The following is a 9991-nucleotide window of genomic DNA, read 5'->3' as shown; positions in this document are numbered from 1 at the left end:
TCTTACTGCAAGTGCTGTGAGGAAAAGCAAAAGTAGACAAAATATCCCTCAAGCTACACAGACATTGCAAAGTTAATAAAATTATAATCTGCTTTATTTTTAATCGCTACTTTTCTTCTCATCTTCTGATTGATTCGACCGAAACGGTGTCCATCACACACATCATGAGAAACTATTTAACCATATTTAGCATTCCGGTCTTGCAGCTGCATACAGGAATGCAGATTTTCATGCTTAGCATTTGACTATGCCTCACAGTTTTGACTAATTGAATGCTATTTCTGATTAGCTGTGACTACTATAATTGAAGCTTGTGCCTTGACATTAATCCACAATTATATTGCTATTATGTATTATATTCTAACACACTCCTATTGATCCCTGAACGGAGGCATGTCTCCTACGTGTTCCTGGTGTCTTCTGTTTACTTACTCTTCTGAGAGTGTCCTTTTGGGGGTCAGGCAGGGTCATCCAACGCAGGCCTGTGAAGCCATTTGGGACCGGCAGATGCGATGAAAGGCAATACAAAACGAACACACGCAAGTGAGACGCATAGTGCTAACAACCAATTAGGTGCCGCTTGTGTCCGTCCACAGTGAGTGGTCAAATGGGACAGCTCTTCCCCGTGATGTTTGTAAAGACACGAGTTAGATGGGCGGCTCAATGCTGAGGGGAGGTGAAGACAGACCTCACCCAGGAGCCCGCTAACAGGAGTCACAAGAGGGCAGGGGGAGATACATTTAGGCCCCCCAATCCCATTTCTACCCCTTACCCCTTCTTCTTACCCCTCCCCCTTGTTTTGAAGGAGTAAGGGGAAGGGGGAAGTGGAAGGGGTAAGGGGAAGGGGTAAGGGGTAAGGGGTAGAAATGGGATTGGGCCTAAGTCCCAATCCCATGTCTACCCCTTACCCGGGGATTCCACCGGACGCTTACGGCAACGTTACGGCTGCGGCACGTCTTGGCCGCGACTTTGCCCTGCTTGCATTTCCACCGGGCGTGTTACGGCAGCGCAACGCTGCCTTGCGAGCCAGCCGTATTCCCGCGAGATCACGAGATCCCGCGATAAGCCTAAACCTAATGTACTCACCTTCCACTCCCAAAACTACTGCAATTAAATGCCAGGCTTTGAGCCTTTACCCTTCCCCTTACCCCTTCCCCTTACCCCTTCAAAACAAGGGGGAGGGGGAAAGGGAAGGGGTAAGGGGTAGAAATGGGATTGGGCCTTCGACCCATGCCTTGGGCCCATGTAACGGAAATCATTAACATTGAGGTTACAGTTGAATGTCAGATTAATGAATATGAGAACTTTTTATCACACATGACGATGAGGATCAAAATCCTTGTGTTTCATATTTCCACAATGTTTTATAATACCCAATGACAAAAATAATGAATGTCCCATTTCATCAATGAAAGCTGCGACAATGTTTAAAAAAACAAGTGCTTTACAACACTTTATTATCAGAAAGACAAGAGAAAATCCTGCTGGGAATGAGTCTATGCTTGAGTATGTTTGCGTTACTTTTCCCTCTCCAACATCTATGGGTCAGGATGGCCTTGGGGTGCTGGTCTATAAATTACTTAAAGAGGGCAGCACTCTGGAAGTGCCTGGAAGTTTATGACCAAGAGCAATGAAACTATTAGTTGGCAGAGGCAGCCTATGAATGGGACTGTGCTGAAGTGATGAGACGACTAATTCACTGAAGACGTCAGGAATGTACCGTTGCTTTCCTCCGTTTCAGATAATAATAAAAATAAATAATAATAACATCATTAATAATGTTTTGGCTGCAGACAAATCAAATGTATCACTAAGGTCTCTGGTAATTTAGCATTAGCGATTATTTATGACATGTTATAGACTCAATGATTTATAAGTTGTCAATGTAAAAATGGCTATTGGTTAGTGGTTATATATAACTGCTCTGTGAATCATATTCCAAAAATAAGCCCCACACAGCTTTTTATAAACTGTCAAGGGTTTAATTGTCTATATCTTGGCATGGACATGTGTTATACTCATATATTCTGTATACAAGTATAGATAGGTAGGCAAGGCTTATACTCATGATCAGGGCCTTTCACAACATGCCGTGTCTGGCCGGCCAATGAACTCTGACTGATGGAAGCGCGCTGAGTGCACAGCACTGCATTAGGATGCTTATCACTGCATGCTAGTGGGATGAAAGCACAAGCACACACCCCAGCTTCGCTTCACCTCCACTGCCCCCTTTGAAAGAGGAATTAGCGCCACCTGAAGCGGAACCGTGTCCATCACACAAACACCTCTCCACACTGCCAGCAGGTGTCCCTCAACAAGCCCGAAGGACCCCCTCCCCCCATACCCCCACCGCTGCAGAGACATTAAAACAAAACGCACCCTGGGAGGGGGCCCGAACTCACTACTACTAACAATACCAATGGATAACTGTGGTGGGGTTTTAAACCTTGGGGACTTTGACAGAACCAACCCACTTGGCTGGGACTCGCAGAGACTTTATCTCCCAACCCTGTCCATTGTGTTGGACTGCAGGTAAGCTATGTTAAATGGCAGGTAAGGAGCTTTATTCCATTTTGGTTTCAATACATGTGTTTTAAATGTTATTTCTCAAGGTCCCTCCCCCTTAATGAGATTGATACTGTTGTGGACTACAATGTTAACAGTTTGGTCTAATCAAACCAACAGGGCAAGATTTGTTTGGCTTCCTTCCCACCGATTTATTATGTGATTGTGTTATTAGTATAACCATGACCAGGTGAACCATTCACTCTGGAGAGTGGAGACCCTGAGCCTTACAACTTGTGTGGTACTTTGCGACACCTGCAACATACTAGAGACAGTAGTGACCTCTGCAGTCAATATGGAACACATGCAAGATGGCAGGAAAAAAATTTTGAGCTTCACTACACCTATTGACCGTATCATCACCTTTAAACATATAGAATCAGTGTTATGGTAAGTACACGATAACATACACAAGACAGAAAAGTTAAAAAACAAAATGGGCTTTTTTGTGGCTTAGCGGACAGGACAGTGAAGTGGGTTGAGGAAGAGGAATGAAATAAAGCACAGGACAACAGGATGGAATCAAACCTGGCTCACTACAAGGCATACTAGAGCAATAAAGCACAGGACAACAGGATGGAATCAAACCTGGCTCACTACAAGGCATACTAGATCAATAAAGCATCATTTTTAGAGAACTGATATGTGTATGTTTGTTTCATAATTGTAATCGTACTTGCGCACTTTTACTTTGAAAAAGTTATAACTTTTTAAGTTTTGCCTCTGTTGTTGCCCACCGCAGCTTAACCGAGGTTAAGGAAGTGCAGACTTTAAATACAAAAGGTATAAACAGTGGTGTCGCATGGCAGTGGCATACTGGGGAGGCTGTTGCTGTCCACACCGGGATTAAGATAGAGCCCGCAGCCCCCTCTTATAGAGCCCTAAGTACTTTCTGCTGAGCAGGCTGCTCAACGCTTGCACTGCTGGTGAATGTGTGTGCGCGTGTGTGTGTGTGTGTGTGTGTGTGTGTGTGTGTGTGTGTGTGTGTGTGTGTGTGTGTGTGTGTGTGTGTGTGTGTGTGTGTGTGTGTGTGTGTGTGTGTGTGTGTGTGTGTGTGCAATGAAGACTAGAATGCATGTCAAAGTCGTTGAAATTCCCCCTGACGAACATGTCTGAAAATAAAATTAATTTCTAAACCAGCTGTCTTCCTATGGGTTATGGCATTGAAAAATTGTGAAAGTAAATTAAGATTTTGTGAAAAACTAGACTTAAACATGTTTGATTATGATGCATGCATGCATGCATGCATGCAATGCATTCTATCACAATAAAATAAGGAATTCATTGGGATTCCCCCAGAGGAATACTATTAATATTAATAATATAAAACTTGGACCATTTTTAGGAACTATTACCCAGATTTGAACTGGTGTGGACCACATATACACAAGACTTTGCAGAGAGATATGATGGAAAGAAAAAAGAATCTATTTATTTTTTCCCCATTATCGAGTTCATGACCTCACTGCTGGCTTGTTTTCCTCTTTTTTAGGCTCACGCATATATGTACAAATTCAATCTGATGCACACATACCAGTCATCCTCTCCCCCACACACACCGACAAAGTCACAGTCTCATGCACACACACAATGCCTGACTCCATCCTGAGTCTCTCAGGGCAGTGCCTTTCAGCGAAACAATTACGTTTTTCTGCACACCTGTGTGTGTGTGTGTGTGTGTGTGTGTGTGTGTGTGTGTGTGTGTGTGTGTGTGTGTGTGTGTGTGTGTGTGTGTGTGTGTGTGTGTGTGTGTGTGTGTGTGTGTGTGTGTGTGTGTGTGTGTGTGTGTGTGTGTGTGTGTGTGTGTGTGTGTGTGTGTGTGTGTGTGTGTGTGTGTGTGTGTGTGTGTGTGTGAGTGAATGAGTGCAGGCGTGTGCGTGCCAGCAGGTGTGTGTGTGTGTGTGTGTGTGAGTGTGTGGGAGTGTAAAACACCTCCTCAGGTTTCAGTAGTAATGGCCTTGCTGAAACATGTGTCTCCTCCTCAATAGACCCAGACGGCTGATGTTCAACAACACAGAAGGCCAAGCATCAGTTTTAACTCAACTATGAGATACTCAGGGCAGCACGTCCTAACTGCCCCGCTCTCCCGGACATTTACTCCCGAAAAACAAATCTGTGCGGAGCGAAAGTTGTCAGGGTTCTCTTTGTGTTGTCTTTCAAGACATTGCACCTTTCAGTAGTCTAAATGATCCTGATGAGTTAAGACATCACATGCTCTCAGTACCTGACAAGGAAAACCAAGGAAAGCCAAGCAGGTCTTCTAGGATTCCAGAAGTACGGTACAAGGACAGGGGTTTGGAAATATACACTGAAATACATTGTTTAAAGTACAATATTCTGTAGCTAATAGAGTAACAAAACAAAGTGTTTCATTTGATAAAAGCTAAATCTTCTATATATCTTAAAGGTTTTGTTTCAAAGGTAGCTTGACTTCCAAAGTGCATAAAGAATATAATGTATTTAAGTGAATAAACTCTTACCGTCACACAGAGACTAGGACAACTTGATAGATCCTCTCAGCGAGGATCTGGTTCCCGACTGCTCAGTAGTCCCTGTGCAAAAGAAGGAAAGGTCAGCTAGAACACATGCCTTTGTTGTTCTACCATCCGCTTCACGCTCCAGCTCATTCTTATGCCATTGGGTCCATTGGCCGCAGTAAACACAAAATCTCAAGCAAGCTTCCAATCACAATACCTTAATGTTTTACTCTATAATGACATAGAATATGTAAGAATCATATGAAAGCATTTTGTATCAAATAGCTACGGTAAAAATAAAAATGTGTAAAATTGCATGCTGAAGGGTCTATTAAATATAATAGTACTTAAGCACAAATACATCAATACAGTACATGTTTATGAATATAAACTTTAACCATTTTAAGCAAATGAAAAAATAAAAATGTGAGGAACGTTGAAGGAACGCAAAAGTTAATCTTTTTTGTCTCCAAAAATCCTTAGCAGTCATTAATCGGCATAGCTAACAGATATATACCGCTATTCTGATAAAGCACATCAGCTCATCGGGTGAGGCTGCTCCACCTGCGCAGGTAGACAATTAAAAGCTACCTTCAATGCATTTCTATAAGCAAATACATGACCTATCTAGGTGGGTCAGTTTCTCCATAGCCTCCAGCACACGTTACTTGAACTGGATCCATTTCACACAACGTTACTTTTTATTACCTCTCTATAAATCAGTCCAGCTGCGTGTGTGTGTGGGTGTGTCTGTGTGTGTGTGTGTGTGTATACATGCATGTGTGAGCGTGATGCTTATTATGTGTGTGTGTGTGTGTGTGTGTGTGTGTGTGTGTGTGTGTGTGTGTGTGTGTGTGTGTGTGTGTGTGTGTGTGTGTGTGTGTGTGTTGCTTAAAATGTGTGTGTGTGTGTGTGTGTGTGTGTGTGTTTGTGTGTGTTGCTTAAAATGTGTGTGTGTATGTGGGTTGCTTAAAATGTGTGTGAGTGTGTGTGTGTGTGTGTGTGTGTGTGTGTGTGTGTGTGTGTGTGTGTGTGTGTGTGTGTGTGTGTGTGTGTGTGTGTGTGTGTGTGTGTGTGTGTGTGTGTGTCTGGGCCCTATATCTATTTATGCCCCTGAAGTGCCCCCTTTATATGTGCATGTGTATTCCCCATCGGTGAGACCATTGCAGACAAAGAGGTCAATTCATATTGGGTGTTAAAAAAGCCAAGTTGTCCATAAATCAAGACCCTTAAAAAGTTTATATCTCTCTCAAGCAATACTATAGGAAAATGCGCTGAAATGGAAGTTTACTCCACTGAGGGGACCAATAAGTTGCAGAATAAGAAAATAGCATGTGCCATTTGGTGACTGCAACAACCAAGCTAATAGCGCCATTGGTTAGAAAAAAACGGAGAAGGCATGAGAAAATATTGGAATAATTTCCGACAAACAGCGGTCACTACTTTACAAAATGGAGGGCAACATGAGAACGAACCGAAAACCACACAGTACAGGGAAAGCAGTGCCCCAGCCACGGCCGCTGCTGTCGCCTGGCATTATGTGCATTCGCAGGGACCGTTTACAACTTACGCGTGTGGCACAACCAGCCCAGGCCCTGATTTTCCAGCTCGGCTAGTGTCTGATCCGAGGCATGTGGGAAGCACAGAATGCCACAGTTGGTTTCGGTTTACAAGGCCGGCCTACAGGTATCAGAGGCAGGCATGCCAAGGCGAGAGCCAGGCAGCGTGCCAGGCAGGCGCTTGTTTCTAAAAAAAGGATCAGTAAAGCGGATTACGGCTCAAATCCCTCCTTTCAATGGCTTCTCCAAACTGCCACTCTCTCTCTGCTTCACAAAGGCCAGTAAAAAACACTGACAGGTAGGCTGGCGGAGGGAGCGGAAATGGTAATGCATACAAACGTGTGCACCTGTGGACAAGGGTAGAGACAGATAAATAAACAAACACACACATGCTGTAGGCTAAGTGCCTGAAATGCCGGAAATACGTTCACCAGATTTCTACCCAGGCTTCTCGAGGTGATGAACATGCTCACATTTCTCTCATTCCAATGGGCTTTACCAAATACTGGGCTAAATACATTTGCTAAATACTTTTGATTACTTTCTTTAATAAATCCCTAATTCATTCTGCAGATTAGATGCCTACTTAGATAACTACTTCTATAACAATTGGTTGCACAGCAAACTATTCAAAAAGAGTGGACCAACACTTAAATTAACTGCTGAAACAGTGCCCTCTATCTGTATTGACTTGCGTTTGTTTTTGTTTTTTTGTTTTTTTGTTTTTTTGCTTCAAAATCGAGAAGGAAATTAAAAGTTTTGTTAAGTTTGACTTACAAAATCATAATTAGATTGTACCTGACGTTTTTTATTGGACTGGAAATCCGCGTGACCCAGGTTATCACACTGTGACATTTCTCAATTTGCGTGGCAGGTTTTCCGGCGGGAAATTTTGCCTCTGAAGAGTGGATCTGAAACTATCTGAAACTATCTGACCTTCTCTAAACAGCAATTATCTGATATTTAAGCCAGCAGGTAGCATAGAATGCACTGTGGCCGTCGTTTTAGATAATGTAGAGATAGCGTGCAGTTTATATTTTCAACCAATTGATTGATTGTAGAGTTGGACAAAATTCAGTCTACCAAGATTTTATTTGGTTGACTAATCCAAATAAATTGCATAAAACAGCAAACTACGCTTCCAAACGTTGATGACCAAGTGACCTCTGCAGTGACCTCATGCCAATCCTCCCATGAGGTTGCACATGCTAGAGTTTACACAGCAACCTCACAACAACCTCTCATGGTCAAATGATCAGTTCCAACCCATTGGCTCGGTGCCCTAGTCATACCTTACTCATCAACCTATCACGGAAATCAAAATGCTTTCAGAGATATTCAGTGGTAGGCGGGCACACAGGTTACAGTCACACTCTCTTGCTCTGACACACACAAGCACAATACACACACACACACAAACATAATCAAACACAAACACACACACACACACAAACATAACCACACATAAAAAGTCTGCCCAGAAATGACATGATTTAAATAATCGGGTGATGTTACAACATAATCTTTATTGTAATGTGCAACTCTGATCGGATTCCATTTCATACATTTGGGTTGCGTGTGAATGTTTTGGGGTCTGTTACTCTGATTATTGCTATTTTTTTTTAATTTTGACAATCTTAAAACTCGCATACTTTGGCTGAATGTTGTCAAACTCGCTTAGCACACACAAATCAAAAAAATCAGTAAAAAACACCAAAGAATGAATGATAGGGTATGTAAAGGTGAGGGTCACTTTAATTGGAACTTATTCCTAGTCTACACATAGGCCTTACTATCACTGTACATTCTCACAGTCCTACGCGCTGACATGCAGCTTCAAACTTGTTGACATGAATATGGAACTGGCACAATTCCCCATGGCTGCCATCCAAGCTTACTCTTGTGAACTGCTGACTTTTTTCATAAACTGGTCAATCCCAGAGCACTGCTGTGGAGTAAACTAAACTGTTTGGTCTACTAAAAGACTGTGAATAACAGTTTTGATATGAATTCAAATAGATGATTTTTGAGAGGGTGAGAAAGATTGAGAGGGAGCGTGTGAGAGCAAGACTGAGAGAGAGAGAGAGAGAGAGAGAGAGAGAGAGAGAGAGAGAGAGAGAGAGAGAGAGAGAGAGAGAGAGAGAGAGAGAGAGAGAGACAGAGACAGAGACAGAGACAGAGACAGAGAGAGAGAGAGAGAGAGAGAGAGAGAGAGACATAGACAGAGACAGAGAGTGTACGTGATTCACTCAGAAATGCCATGCTGGTTCATAAATTAAGTGATGAACACAGTGCACACTGATGGTTTGCCTTCTAAAGTTCCAGTCCAGACCGAGCCGGCCCCGGACCACCCCTTTAGACACCTGTCAGGAAACACTGGGTCAGTGTGCACAAGGATGAGTGACGCGCTGATCTCAGCCCTCCTGCTACGAGGGTTGACGTGATGTGTTTGCCAAGCAGTTTTCCCTCTGCTAAGGTGTTAGGAACACCATGCAGTCAGGTTCATGCTGCGGGTGACTACGACGGGATGTGTGTGTGTGTGTGCATGTGTGTGTGACGTGTGTCAGATTCTTTTTTTGTGGGTGTGTGTGTGTGTGTGTGTGAGAGAGTGTGCGTGTGTGTGCGGGTGTGTGTGCTATTTGATAGTACCTTCATTTGCATTGAAACGCGTGTTGGTGTTTATGCATATTATGATTATTATGTATTTCTGTGTGTGTATGTGTTTGTTTGTCTGTACACATTTGCAGGTATGTATGCATGGGTGTTTTTGTGAGTGTTTGTGTGTGTGTGTGTGTGTGTGTGTGTGTGTGTGTGTGTGTGTGTGTGTGTGTGTGTGTGTGTGTGTGTGTGTGTGTGTGTGTGTGTGTGTGTGTGTGTGTGTGTGTGTGTTTGAGCGTGCGTGCCTGTGTGTGTGTAGGCGTACATTCGCAGGTGTGTGTCTGTTTTGTTAGTGTGTGTGCGAGTATGTGTGTGTGCTAAGGAAAGGTTTTAATAGGTGTGTGAGACGAAAGACAGAACCTCAAAGGATATGACTCATTAATTGCTCCAAGGACCCCCGGAAATGTACGTACATTCTGCGCCCAAAGAATGTTCAGGTTCAAGTATGAGCTACCCCTTTTTTGATATTTATTTTTTATCACTCCATTATTCGTCATTTATCATAAGGTATCTGATCTGTTGATCAACCTCAGAAGATGGAAAACAAATGAAATATTCCTAACTGGAGTCACTGCAAAACAATAGGAAGTTTTTAGGCAAAAAAATAACATGGGAATAATCAACTCTCTATACCAATGCTTACATTTCCTTTTTGCCAAATTTCTTCCTACTCATATTGTCCATCCAATCAACATACCCATGTATCCATCCATCCATGGAGCTTAAATATTG

The 9991-nt window shown here is 42.9% G+C and overlaps 1 long non-coding RNA gene across 1 annotated transcript in view; it reads right to left on the bottom strand.

The window, feature by feature from the left end:
- Positions 1–4277: 4277 nt before the first annotated feature.
- LOC132459496 (uncharacterized) overlaps positions 4278–9991 on the bottom strand; it is a 14483-nt gene continuing 8769 nt past the window's right edge. Inside the window, exon 2 of the long non-coding RNA XR_009526251.1 lies at positions 4278–5117. This is a non-coding gene — a long non-coding RNA (uncharacterized LOC132459496). The remainder of the gene's footprint in view (positions 5118–9991) is intronic.

This window comes from Gadus macrocephalus, chromosome 6, assembly GCF_031168955.1.
Source record: "Gadus macrocephalus chromosome 6, ASM3116895v1".
Classification (NCBI taxonomy): domain Eukaryota; kingdom Metazoa; phylum Chordata; class Actinopteri; order Gadiformes; family Gadidae; genus Gadus; species Gadus macrocephalus.
Note: the sequence above shows the minus strand (reverse complement) of the source record. Positions and strands in the feature narration are given on the sequence as shown.